Source organism: Oratosquilla oratoria, chromosome 40 (genome assembly GCF_046742065.1).
Source record: "Oratosquilla oratoria isolate Oo_2021 chromosome 40, ASM4674206v1, whole genome shotgun sequence".
Lineage (NCBI taxonomy): Eukaryota > Metazoa > Arthropoda > Malacostraca > Stomatopoda > Squillidae > Oratosquilla > Oratosquilla oratoria.
The window spans coordinates 20,288,645-20,301,414 of NC_134816.1; the positions used below are offsets into that span (position 1 = coordinate 20,288,645).

The window sequence follows — 12,770 nt, forward strand, 5'->3', positions numbered from 1 at the left end:
GAAATCCCTTCGGGCTGCGTCAAAATTTACTCACACATACTACCCCCCCCCACCCCGCCCATTCCTCCTCATGCAATCACAACATCATCCATATACAACCATTCTCCACTCACCTCTGTCTTCCGTCCTCTCCCTTCCTTCCTCAACAGACATTCCCCTCTTCCCCAAAGCCCCCTTCACCCCATCCATCCACCTCATCCTAGGACGTCCCCTCATGTTCACTCCCTCCACATCTGCCTTCCATACCTCTTTTACTAGTCTTTCTTCACTCATTCTTTCCATGTGTCCAAACCATCCTAATATTCTTTCATCAACCCTATCTCCCAAATCCTTTTTCACCCCTGTTCTCCTTCTCACCTCCTCATTTCTCACTCTATCCAGCCTAGTAACCCCCACCATACTTCTCAGACACCTCATCTCAAACACATTCAAACTCCTTCTCTCTTCTTCTCTTATGTTCCACGTTTCTGCCCCATACAGTGCTGTTGGCACAATCACTCCTTCATACAGTCTCCTCTTCGCATCCATTCCCAAATGTCTATTCCTCATTACACTCTTTAATCCACCAAGGCATTTACTCGCTTCTCTCAATCTACATTCTACCTCCACCTTCACTCCACCTTTTCCTGCTACACTTGCACCCAAGTATCTAAAACTATCCACTTCCTCCAGTCGCTCTCCCTTAATGTTCACTTCCAGTCTACTGCCACTTTCACCCCTTGTACATCTCATCACCTTACTTTTACCCACATTTATCTTTAGCTTTCTTCTATCACATACTCTCCCAAACTCTGCCACCAGCTTCCTCAATCCCTCCTCTGACCCTGCCACAAGCGCAGTGTCGTCCGCAAACAACAGCTGGCTCACCTCCCACTTTTCTCCATTTTCTTTAACCATCTCCAATCCCTGACCCACTACCCTAGCATTCACCTCTCGCACCACCCCATCCATGTATAAGTTGAACAGCCAGGGCGACATAACGTATCCTTGACGAAGTCCCACCTTTACTTCAAACCACTCACTCTCTCCATTTCTAATCCTGACACAAGCTCTACTACTCTCATAAAAACTCTTGACAGCTCCCAAAAGCTTTCCTCCTATCCCATAAATCTGCATAACCTCCCACAGTGCCTTTCTGTCTACCCTATCATAAATAGGGTAGACAATAAATAAAAAATAAAACCATCTTAGAATAACTCTTCTCCCTGAATATACTAAATAGAAAGAAGTCTCAACAAGACAATTCCTTCAATACAACCTACAATTAACATCTCCCGATAGAAAAATATACATATCATCACTTCAAGCACAAACAACATGAGACATCATGCATGATCCTCCATTAAATTATTACAACTTCACTGGTTCATTTATATGTTGACAGAGTAGGTTCTGGGTTATTAGTGTGAAGACATTAGTTCAAACTCATTCTTTTCTTGTTTCCTTTCTTCATAATACCTCCATATTTCTCTGGCTCCTTTGATTTGCTTTTGTAATTACTGTAGTTTAAATTGATTACTGCCCTTTATTTCACTCTCATTTTCTTAATGTTTCTCATTTTTACTATGCATGTCTTGATGTGTTGCCTGTTGTTGTCTACAGAGCATATTATTTGCTTATACTGGGATGTGCTAATTTAGTGGTTTAGTTCTGATATATGTTCCTGCCATTTATATTACTTTTGTTCTTGTATTTTCTTGTTTATAACAATCTGGAGCTGTTGTATTCTGTTTGTGATGTCCTAGGTGTGTTTTGTAATGAGATCTATTTTCTGTGTAATCCAGATTTTACTGTTTTATATTACCTTTGGGAATGTATCCTTTGTATTTTATGTAATGGTATTGTGTGAACTGTTACACTGATGCTGGAAATGGAGTGGGTGTTGAATGTGACATGATTACAGATCTCCAGCAAGGAATATCCAAAGTGAGAGATTGACAGATTAATATGATGCTGGTATAGAGTTCTTGCTGTGTTACATGGTTCTGTGATGTGGTGTGATGGATGTGCAAGCTAGAGAGTTCTTGCACAGAATTATATATCAATCATTCTCATGAGGCGCTCTGTGGTAAGGCTTTGATTCTGGGTGCCTATGAAAACTGGAGATGCTCTAGAGCAGCCCATTATTATCCTTAAGGATTTGCTTCGTATTACCCGTCAATTTTCTTAGGGGCAATGATGGGTTCCAGTAAGATGGAAACCAGAGAGAATCCTCTTCATGACACCCGTTTTCAAAGCCAGTCAACAATCTCATTTCCAGGTGCTCTGGACCAGGCCCAAGATCTCTATCAACTTTGTATTGTATTTCCTCCACCTGTTCACATATGGAGAAGTGACAGAAATATTACCAATGTAATACAAACCAAACAATAATTCAATGTTTCTCCAAAAGAGATTAATGGGAGGGCCCAAGGACTATTGACAAGCACTGTAGGGCTGCAGGTCTTCAGTCAGGGAAGCCTGAAGGAACTAATATATATATATATATATGTATATATATATGTATATATATATATATGTATATATGTATATATATATATATACATGTATATATGTATATATATATATATGTATATACATATATATATACATATATACATATATATGTATGTACATATATATGTATATATATAGTATATATTTATATACATATATATATGTATATACATATATATATACATATACACATATACATATATATATATATATATACATGTATATATATATATATACATATATACATATATATATATTAATATACATATATATATATATATATATATATATATATATACATGTATATATATACATATATATATAATCTTATTACTATAGGAATCAGGTTGTGGAAATACATTAGTTTGGAGGGGTCTTTATGAATTGTTTGGCTACTTTCTTTATCATGGGAAATGTTAGAAAAACTGTGATTGCCCACAATAAAAGAACAAGGAGAAGGAGGTGATATAATATTTATCTTTAGAATGGAGAAGAAATGAAAAAAGACAAAGAGGATCTGCCTGTACGAGATAAAATAATATCAAGAGGACACAACAAATAATTAAAGCCAGACTGATTAGACTTGAAAAAATAATTATTGAGGGTAACATGAATGAATCTTAAATCAAGGTTTGATAAATGGAGATGAAGAGAACTATCCCCACGAATACACATTTGCAATCCCATTTATTACAATTAGGTAAACACACACACATGGTTTGGCAAGTGAAAACAGAAACGGAATCCCACAAACATGGTTCGACCTATTTATAATAATTTGGCGCACACGCACATCCACCTACGCAGTCGCCGTTATCGAACAAATAATCAAAGGGTATCTCATAATATTTCATTTGACCTTGAGCTGGGGGTGATGGAGGGGGATACCAACCCATAACCAAGCGTGCAGTGGCTGAGATAGCGGCCGTTCAATACTCTCGTCAACCTTCCCGGCTTAACGCAACGCAAAAATGAATAACTATGTATATCAACACACATGCATATATTAACATATAAAATGTAGAGAATTAACTAATTTTGTAAAATAAAGAGAACCATCAGTACATAAATATGTCAATAAACATAAATAAAAGTGACGAAGAAGGGGGTGAACTTGTTATTTGTCGTTCGCAAAGGAGATAAACTTTTCGATTGGAAAGCAAAGGCTGGGGAAGAGGATGTGTGCTCTACTGGTCTTGATTAATCAAGCTTAATCTTATAATAAATATCTGCAAAGTCAATAGCCCATTCAGTGCCATAGGGCACTTTTTTTTATTATTTGGTTGTCATCAGGCTGTCTGATTCTTTGTACCACCCTTGCGGCAAGCAATCGAATTAAGACGATCGACTAAGTTACCTTGAAGCTGAACAATGTGTTTCCCGAAGAAAAACCGAACCCTTCCCCACCATAATAGGTAAACAGCCTCAGAGAAAGGGAGCCTCTAATAACCCTAACTCCATCCTCACATCACAACAATGTTTCCACCATCACCCCTTCCCCTTCCTCCCCCTTCGCCTCCCCACAGGTCTGCCTTGGATCCACGTCAGCGCAAGATAAGAAAGAAGATATGGTACGCTGTTGGGAGGCACGATAGAGATTATGAAGGACAATATACACGTCGCCATGGAGAGACTGAACATCGTTTGGAATAAACCATAAATCGTTGAGAGTCGATGGCTGGCAGGTAGGGAGACATGTGTAAAAACAGGTAATTAAGAACACTTGTAGGCAGGTAGGGTCAGACCGTCGGACTGCGGTTATGCATCCACTGCCCGATAACCGCGCCTTTTCGGTCGACACAACCGGCTACCACGTCACTGAAGTACGGTCGGCGACCAATGCGCTTCATATTTACCTAATCACGATATACAGGCGGCAAAGGGCTATGATCGTGGGATACCCGTCTGTGATTATCCAATGTTTATAGTTTCAGTTTTTGTCTTTATTCTCGTTATCAAAAAACAAATGGACACATCTGCATAAAAAAGAAAAATTATATATCTAAATTCTACGCACGCTGTCCTTTTTAGTATATAACGTATATTAACGAAAATAAACCAAATTATTTTACCGCTAAATAAAAATTAAATCGCTAAGCATCCACTAAACCCCACTAGTTGCGTGGGCCGGCATATGGGGGTACAGACACTGGAGGCGCCCTTACGGACCACAGTTACTCATTCTTTTACTATAGACTACTGTAGTTTATGTATCCTTTCTGTTACCCGACGCAAATATCTCCTGTAATACAAGCGCTGGTTATGGTTAACAAAATACATACTATAAAAATGTATTTACACACACACACACACACACACACATATATATATACATACATATACAAAATGCATATACAAGTAACTTTCACTGGCTGTTCTTGTATAAAATTCTTTTTATTTTTCCTGTCCTAACTGCAGTTTTAAGTTCTTGGTCACACAACACATCGCAAATATATTTCTTACCTACGTATTGACTATGGGCTAAAAATGTTTGTTTGTTTACTTACTTTATAATATTTACTAAATGAGAAACAATATGTATTCTGAAGATGAATGTTGGTCATGAATCAAATTAATAAACAAACATAATCGCTAGTTCAAAACAAACATTTGGCTCTATTGCCAGACACTACCAGATAATTGATTTACTTCTTTATCTTTTTATATATATTTTGAGCCTAAATATATTGTGCAAACAGTTTCTGTGATATGAGACATGTCAACGGTATCTGCATGGAACAGAAGGAATAGTCAGCCTGACTTGTGATGTGGGTCAGTTTGACCCGGAGCGAAAGAGTTTGGGAACTAGAGCGTTTGAAAGTTGAAATTGTCGTGTGAGAAACATGTCGACATTGTTGTATGGCGATCAGTCTCCACTTCTGCTGTCGAGAACAAACACTAGAATAAGTTCTATGGTGTTAAATTGACAAGTTTTCGCTGTTTTTTTCTAATCCACATATATTGAAAAATCGAATAATAAAGATTTCACTGAAATACATAAGACATTTTCCATTCGAAAAGATTTATCATACGGCAGTTACCAAATACAAACAATGCCTTTCAAAATGAAAAGAGGAACTGTCTTCATAAATTGCAGTCTTCTTGTGGCCGCAGGGTACCATAGCGTGCTTGGGGCCACTTAGTACCAAAAACGGCTACAATTATAGAATTAGGGTAGATGCTGTGCGTGCCCAGAATAGGGAGGAAAATTGTATTTGCGTCTAAGTTGGTGTGGAAATGAGGCTTTTGAGTACCGACATCACACCGGCCAACTTCAAATTAGTCGAATGCCCATCATCATTTTGTCATACCGAGACAACGATGACAACAAAAAAGCAACACAATAATAATAACAATGATGATGATGATGCCAATAACAATAGTAATAATTGTAATATTTTTTCCAGTATGCTTTTCTGGTATGAACCAGTTTCGATACCATCTTGAGAGAATGGAAGCGATATTGAGCAGCTGGTGCAAAAAATAATGTCCAGTGAAGTTCGGGTTGAGAATTATACTTTCAATTATAAATAATACTTGCAATTTTCACATTTGTAGTGTACTGACATCATCATCATCATCCTACATTTTTTCATTTTTACTTGAATTGTTATGATGTAGCATTTCATAGTGTTTATATATATATTTTTGCGTCGGGGTATATCGTCGAGGTGATTATATTTGAAACACTGAAAATATGAGGAAGAGGTAAGAAAAAATTACTCATCTAGTAGGGCGATTATAAACAATGAATAAATAAATAAATGAATGAAAAATAAAATTAAGAAAGTAATTAAACTTAATATTAACAGAATAAAAGAACAATACAATGAATAAATAATACGTAAGAATAAATACATTTGTATGTGAATAAATCTTACTTTCCTAGATAATCTTAATATCTAGTTTACTAGCTTAACTATGAAATATATTTGTAATTTTCCCAAGTTTAACCAGTGGAATTTCTATTTTTCATCACTATTCCTAATATGTAATTGCCATTAGTTGAAATAATAATAAACATATAATAATAATATTTGGGACGTTACTGTATTATAGAACAACTCCTTCCATTCTGGCTGGACCATTTTATCTAATTTCTCAATCCACAAACATATTTCATTTACATGTCATTTCATCCATAATCTTGTAGAATTCAACATGCAAAATACAAATACCTTTACAGTATTAAAAAACTTTTAAATTATTCCGTTTGAAGTACTTACAAATGCCATTAAAGTATAGTGTCGTATTTATATTTTCATAATCTTATAACATTCCTACACACAAATAAAAACAAATGAAAGAATTTTATGTTAAACTGGCATTGTTCTAATAGCTCGGGACAACGACTATCCCCTTTATGACATTGAGGAAGCGGATTCTGAAGTGATGTGCATACAAGAGTAAAGACTGAACAAATATTCCTGTTGGTATGCCACATAATTCTCCTACAAATGACAGGCGTCCACAAGGACTCACTCGACATTAGCGCTTTCCCGCTTACTTGAGTTTGCATCAACCGCGTTTGTCACGACGACGAATGGCGCTAATGTCGTCTTTTGTTTGTATTTTTCGTAAGAGTTGTTTCAATGCCTTACTTCCGACTTCGCGTGGTTACAAATTCATGTAAATAATATTTTGACAATATATCTTAAAAGGCATTAGTTTATACTGATTCTCTGAATATATAAAATGCATCAAATAAGTGATTTTATTGTAATAATTTTCATCTCTAATGCTTCCTCAAAGTAACACTGGATTCTGTCACAACGCGAAACATGCCTGACGCAAGAACAATGGCTTCACACAAAACATATACATAAACAGACAAATAAATAAATACATACAATACTCAAATATACACAAATAAATCACCACATAAATAAACAAGCCCCAAAACACGTACACAAAACCCTAATCTGTCAATGACCTCGCGAAGTAAAAAAAATTATTGTTGAACAAATGAAGAAAAATCTTCTTGGCAATCTAGTTATCTTAACCCATTCAACTCCGATGACAAGATGTCTTGTCATTTGGTCAAATAAAACAAAAAATCATAAAACACCAAAATGTTTGATCAAACACCAGAAAAATACGACGTCAATCCTCGCTTCGCTGCGAGCGAAGCGAGGATTGACGTCGTATTTTTCTGGTGTTTGATCAAACATTTTGGTGTTTTATGATTTTTTGTTTTATTTGACCAAATGACAAGACATCTTGTCATCGGAGTTGAATGGGTTAAGTATTTTCTCTTCAAAGCCGACTACATCCTAACACTATGGTAAATATTAAATAAATATCCTAAGTGTGCTCTTCATTTCCGTAATTTTATATTCTACTTAGGAAGAATTTGAAAATGAAAAATGAGGCGATGCAAAGTCCAGATTTGATTATAATATTGATATGGCTGCCGCTATGTGACTGCATTCACTACAGGGGAGGTCAAGGGGTGAGGTGCCAACGCCAGGAGGCGCTGAGTAGCAGCGGCCTGCTAGGGCAGGTAATCAACAGTTACTGCACGGAGTTAGTGCGGGATTCGAACTCACAACTAAGCGAATGCGAGAAGCCCCAATATACGTCAAATGGTAGAATGTAATTAGCTTAAAATTTTTGGTGTTCATGGGTTGTGTTAATTTTGTATGCCGCACCCAATTAATCACTTATATACTCGGCTCGACGACGCAGTGGTAGCGCTCGCAAAAGCTACTCTAGCGGTCCGAGTTCGAATCCCGCCCATGGCTGAAATAATTTCAGTATCGCTGCACTACGAGCCGTTACTCCAACTCTTGTGGGCGACGAGTTTTGTGTGTGTGTGTGTGTGTGTGTGTTATATGAACTCTGAGCTCTCAATCAGGAGGGTAAGAACTGTCAATCACAAGTCAAACACGTGATCCAAAACCATGGTGAATCACACACATAGTAAGAGCCAAATATACAGTACTTTCAGCGATACTAAACACGGAGAAGAAACACCGGAGGAAACTCAAACAAAATCACCTAAAAGCAAACCCCACATACATCCGTGGCTGTTCTCGCATCAACATAACTGACAATTTAAAAACATTACAAGACCCAATGAAGAAGACACCTCACCCCCCCACACACACACTTACAGCAATGGATATCTCATGGGAAAAAAACGATCCTTTGTCAACTGATACTCCTTTCACAATATCACATATCTAGATAAGATATCCATTTTACATAACACTATATCTATCTATAGGCAAAGGGATTTCCCCCCTTATATGGGAGGTAGCCAAATCAAAGGCACGTGCCCGCTCCCCCCCCTCCTCCCTCTCATCTTAGCTCCTCCGGGATGACGGGTCACCCCTGCATCCCGCCAACTGTCCTGGGTCAGAAGCAATGTAGCAGGACACAGCACATCCACAGCAGGGCCGCTTCACTTCATCGGCGACCCCCACCCACCTTCTCCGTCCCCTCATGCAGAAATGGAGAAGACGGGGAGAAATCCCTTCGGGCTGCGTCGAAATAAAACCCACCCACATCCGCTCCCCACCCGGAACAAGGACCAACTCAGTAATTTACAAACTCGAACAAAAATTATTCTACACCATTTCCTGGAGGGGGAGAGGACAACATGGCAAACACAACATCTCTCCACAACTTCCTACCATTTAACAGGAATTTTAACCCAATTATAATTATCCTCGATTAACTAAACCAGCATATAACGCAACACAGTTATACGAAATTGTGCAGTCCATACCAACACACACACACACATACACATGACAGTCATAACTGATGAAGGGGATGAACTAAGCCAAATTTAACATTTTCCAATTTAGGAGTCAAGTCTTATAATCACCAAAAGTAATCACATGTCGTTTGCCATTTCAAGTTGTACACATGTCGCCATCACATTCAGGAAACGAGCAAAATAATATTACAAACTGGGCGAAGGTCGAGGGAATGGTAGTTCGAATCCTGCCACCGGCGAGGTTGAACCTCTGTAAGGGGCACCGTCCTAGCCTTCCGATGGGAGGAGTTTGTGACATTAAACCATATATATATATATATATATATATATATATATATATATATATATATAATGTATATATATATATATATATATATATATATATATATTGATGGTGAGTTTAGGTGATGTGAACGGGGCTAGAAATCAGACAACTGTATTCTGTCATTAGATCAAGGCGAAGACTGGCATCAGTCATGTTGCCAAATGGCGCGTTCATAATTTCAAGATCTCCACAAATTCCCGTTTTTCTTTTTATTCATGTATCTACTTAGATATCTACTTATTTGTTTGTTTGCTTTCGTTTTTTATGCAATGTAAATTATAGGCTGAAGAGGTCGGAATTGGGAAAAGTAAATTTCTAGTGTTAAGCGCAGCTGAATATAAGAAGGAATTAGTCTGTGTTTTCTGGTCTTGTGCAGGAACGCGTTGTCAATTCGCTGGAAAAAACGTACAAGTATGCGTGCGTGCGTGCGTGTGTTTGTGTTGCGTGCGTGCGTGTGTTTGTGTTGCATACGCCAGTAATTTTCAACCAAATGGGGAGAGAAGGGAGGTTAGCACACCACACACGAAAATTAAGTATTTATTCTGAAATAAACTTCATCTAGTTTCATACATCGTGAATACTAAGTTACTCCCATTTTTCACTCTTGTCGCAAACTAGCGACATTTCAATTGTTGCTCATCACCCCGTTTTTTATTCATGTATGTCATATATTTCTTGAATGACGGAGGAAGAACTGAGAAATGCTGTCATAAATCTTATTGTCATGAGGATAGATTGGATTGGATTTTTGTTGATGATTGGACGATAATGTTGTGTTGGAAAATTCTATTTTGCGTTCCTGCATGGACGTCTAGAGGGGGGGGGGCAAGCTGCCCCCTACAAATCAAGGATGTGCTGGAAACTATGCCGGTCGCCACGTATAATTTCGTTGATTTTTTATTTTATTTATAATATATCAGCGTATGATTGACACAAATCAAAATGAAACTCATGAAATGCACATACTGTATATGATCTGAAGCATCTTAATATGACTATACTATTAACCATATATATATAATGTTTTATTATATGTATAATAATTATACGCCCCCTCACACACAAATGACTGCCCCTTACAAAAATTGCGTTCTTGTTAAAAAGCGGCTGTACAGATAGTTCTCTTTCACTGAAAATCTACAAAATCCACCCAGTATATCCACAACATTCGTAAAAAAAATCCTTTCAAACACGACACAAATCCCTTCTTTTTCTAGAATTCCATACTTTAATCCGGAATATTTATTTCATCATTTACTAGATTCTGTGACTATACTTAGTGAACACATACGTTCAGATTTACACTTAAGTGGAGATGGGCCGTATTGTTTATAAGCCCTTCTGCCGGGGTACAAAACGAGGCATGTGCTTACGGTTCTACGTACCCGAGTATAAGACGAGTCAAGTGGTGCGATCGAATTACGAACGTAGTCTTGACTGCGGCGTACGGACAAATTCAAAAGTCCGACGACAACTTTAACATTGTGTGGTAATATAATACCCAGGTAGAGGGCCTAAGTTAATGGGGGGGGAATGAGCGGGATGAGTATAGTAGGTCTTAGTTGGCCACGTCCCTTATAAGGGGGGGGGGGAGAAGCCTTTTGGTCTATGTACACACACACACACACACATATTTATCAACCACAATTCACTTTAATTCTAATACATCAACGTCGTGGAACTTGATGGAGGCATGCATACTGAAATTGATACGTGGTCAAGCTAAGGACTCGAACCCCCGCACACACGCACATGCATACTTATATCGACATCCAATATCAGATAAGGGTACTACAAGACTATACAGTTGACCAACACTGGAATCCTTGTTCTATCATCAATCTTATTTGTCTGGGCCGGACTAGAGAATGGAGGATTTGGTTATGCGAGGAGTTTGTCTCCACCGATTAACAGATCGGTTGAGGAATTGACATTCAAATGATGTTTCTATCATTGCAATCTCATTTATCTTATTTTTCTTATTTTTGTGTTTATTTTTTTAAAACCAATATCAAAGTTTCCGTCATATTTTTGCGCTTCCGTTACATAATAATCCTTACTTCATATATATATATATATATATATATATATATATATATATATATATATATATATATATATATATATATATATATATATATATATATATTTACCTAGTTGTATCTTACGGGAAGGGGAACTGCGCTCGTGGTATCCCGTCTCTGTATCTCACCATGTCTAATTTGCTCTTATATTCTTGTATTGTTTTTGCACACACTATTGTTTCGTCTAGTTTATTTCATACATCCATCACTCTGTGGTGTGTGTGTGTGTGTGTGTGTGTGTGTGTGTGTGTGTGTGTGTGTGTGTGTGTGTGTGTGTGTGTGTGTGTGTGTGTGTGTGTGTGTGTGTGTGTTATATGGTCCTTTTATGATAAATCTCATAGCGTTATTATCCCCCAAAACAAAAGCGCTAGTAAATAATCGACAACTGAAAACGACTTAACAAATTCCGACAAAAATTCGCCTTCCCAGTTGCACACCAACACTTTAGCGTTGAACTGAACAAAAAACAAAAACAAAAGAAGAACGCAGAGTAGAACGCATGGACATCGTAAGCAAGGTTCATCCTTCCAGATTTGTACGGTGGTCAGATCCAAGGCTACACTCCGAACCGTTGTATAGAAAGGGGCCCTGGGAAGTGGAACAACGGTTCCAGCTGGTCTGGGCCAGTTGCGGGAAGGGAGTTTCTCTAAGATGAATGAAATCGCCTGAATAAACGTCCCAATTTGTATAATAATGTATTGTTTCGAGTTCGTAGGTTGTATGGTGAGGTGCCTGTGGGGGTGGTATTGTGACCGTGTTTAAGGTGAAGAGGAGAAACACATTCGTAAATTCTTGGTATTGGAGAAAGGTTGTGATGATGTGGCAAACAGTTGTGTGATGTGGAATGCCATGTTAACATTGCAAACTCGTCGTTACGGGTGTGGTAAGCTAGCCTAAGTCAGAAGTTGGTATGAAGTTGGTATACGATGGTACGATGTGGGCCTGGACCCGGTTGGGTAAGTTGGGTGGAAGGGAAGGTGAGGGTGGGTGAGGAGGGGGTGGGTGGAGTGGGTGATGATGGAAGGGTGAGGGGGGGGAGGGGGAGAGTAGATCCTTGCATCACACCATTACTAGAGCAACTGTCCCACAATCCAAGTATGAAAAAATAATGGAAGGTATTTATTTTGTTTTTATAATT

The 12,770-nt window shown here is 38.0% G+C and overlaps 1 protein-coding gene across 1 annotated transcript in view; it reads right to left on the reverse strand.

Annotated features, from left to right (window-relative positions):
* The window catches only part of LOC143020569 (kinesin-like protein KIF17), a 152,015-nt gene that overhangs the window by 138,982 nt on the left and 263 nt on the right, over positions 1-12,770 (reverse strand). The window lies entirely within an intron of this gene.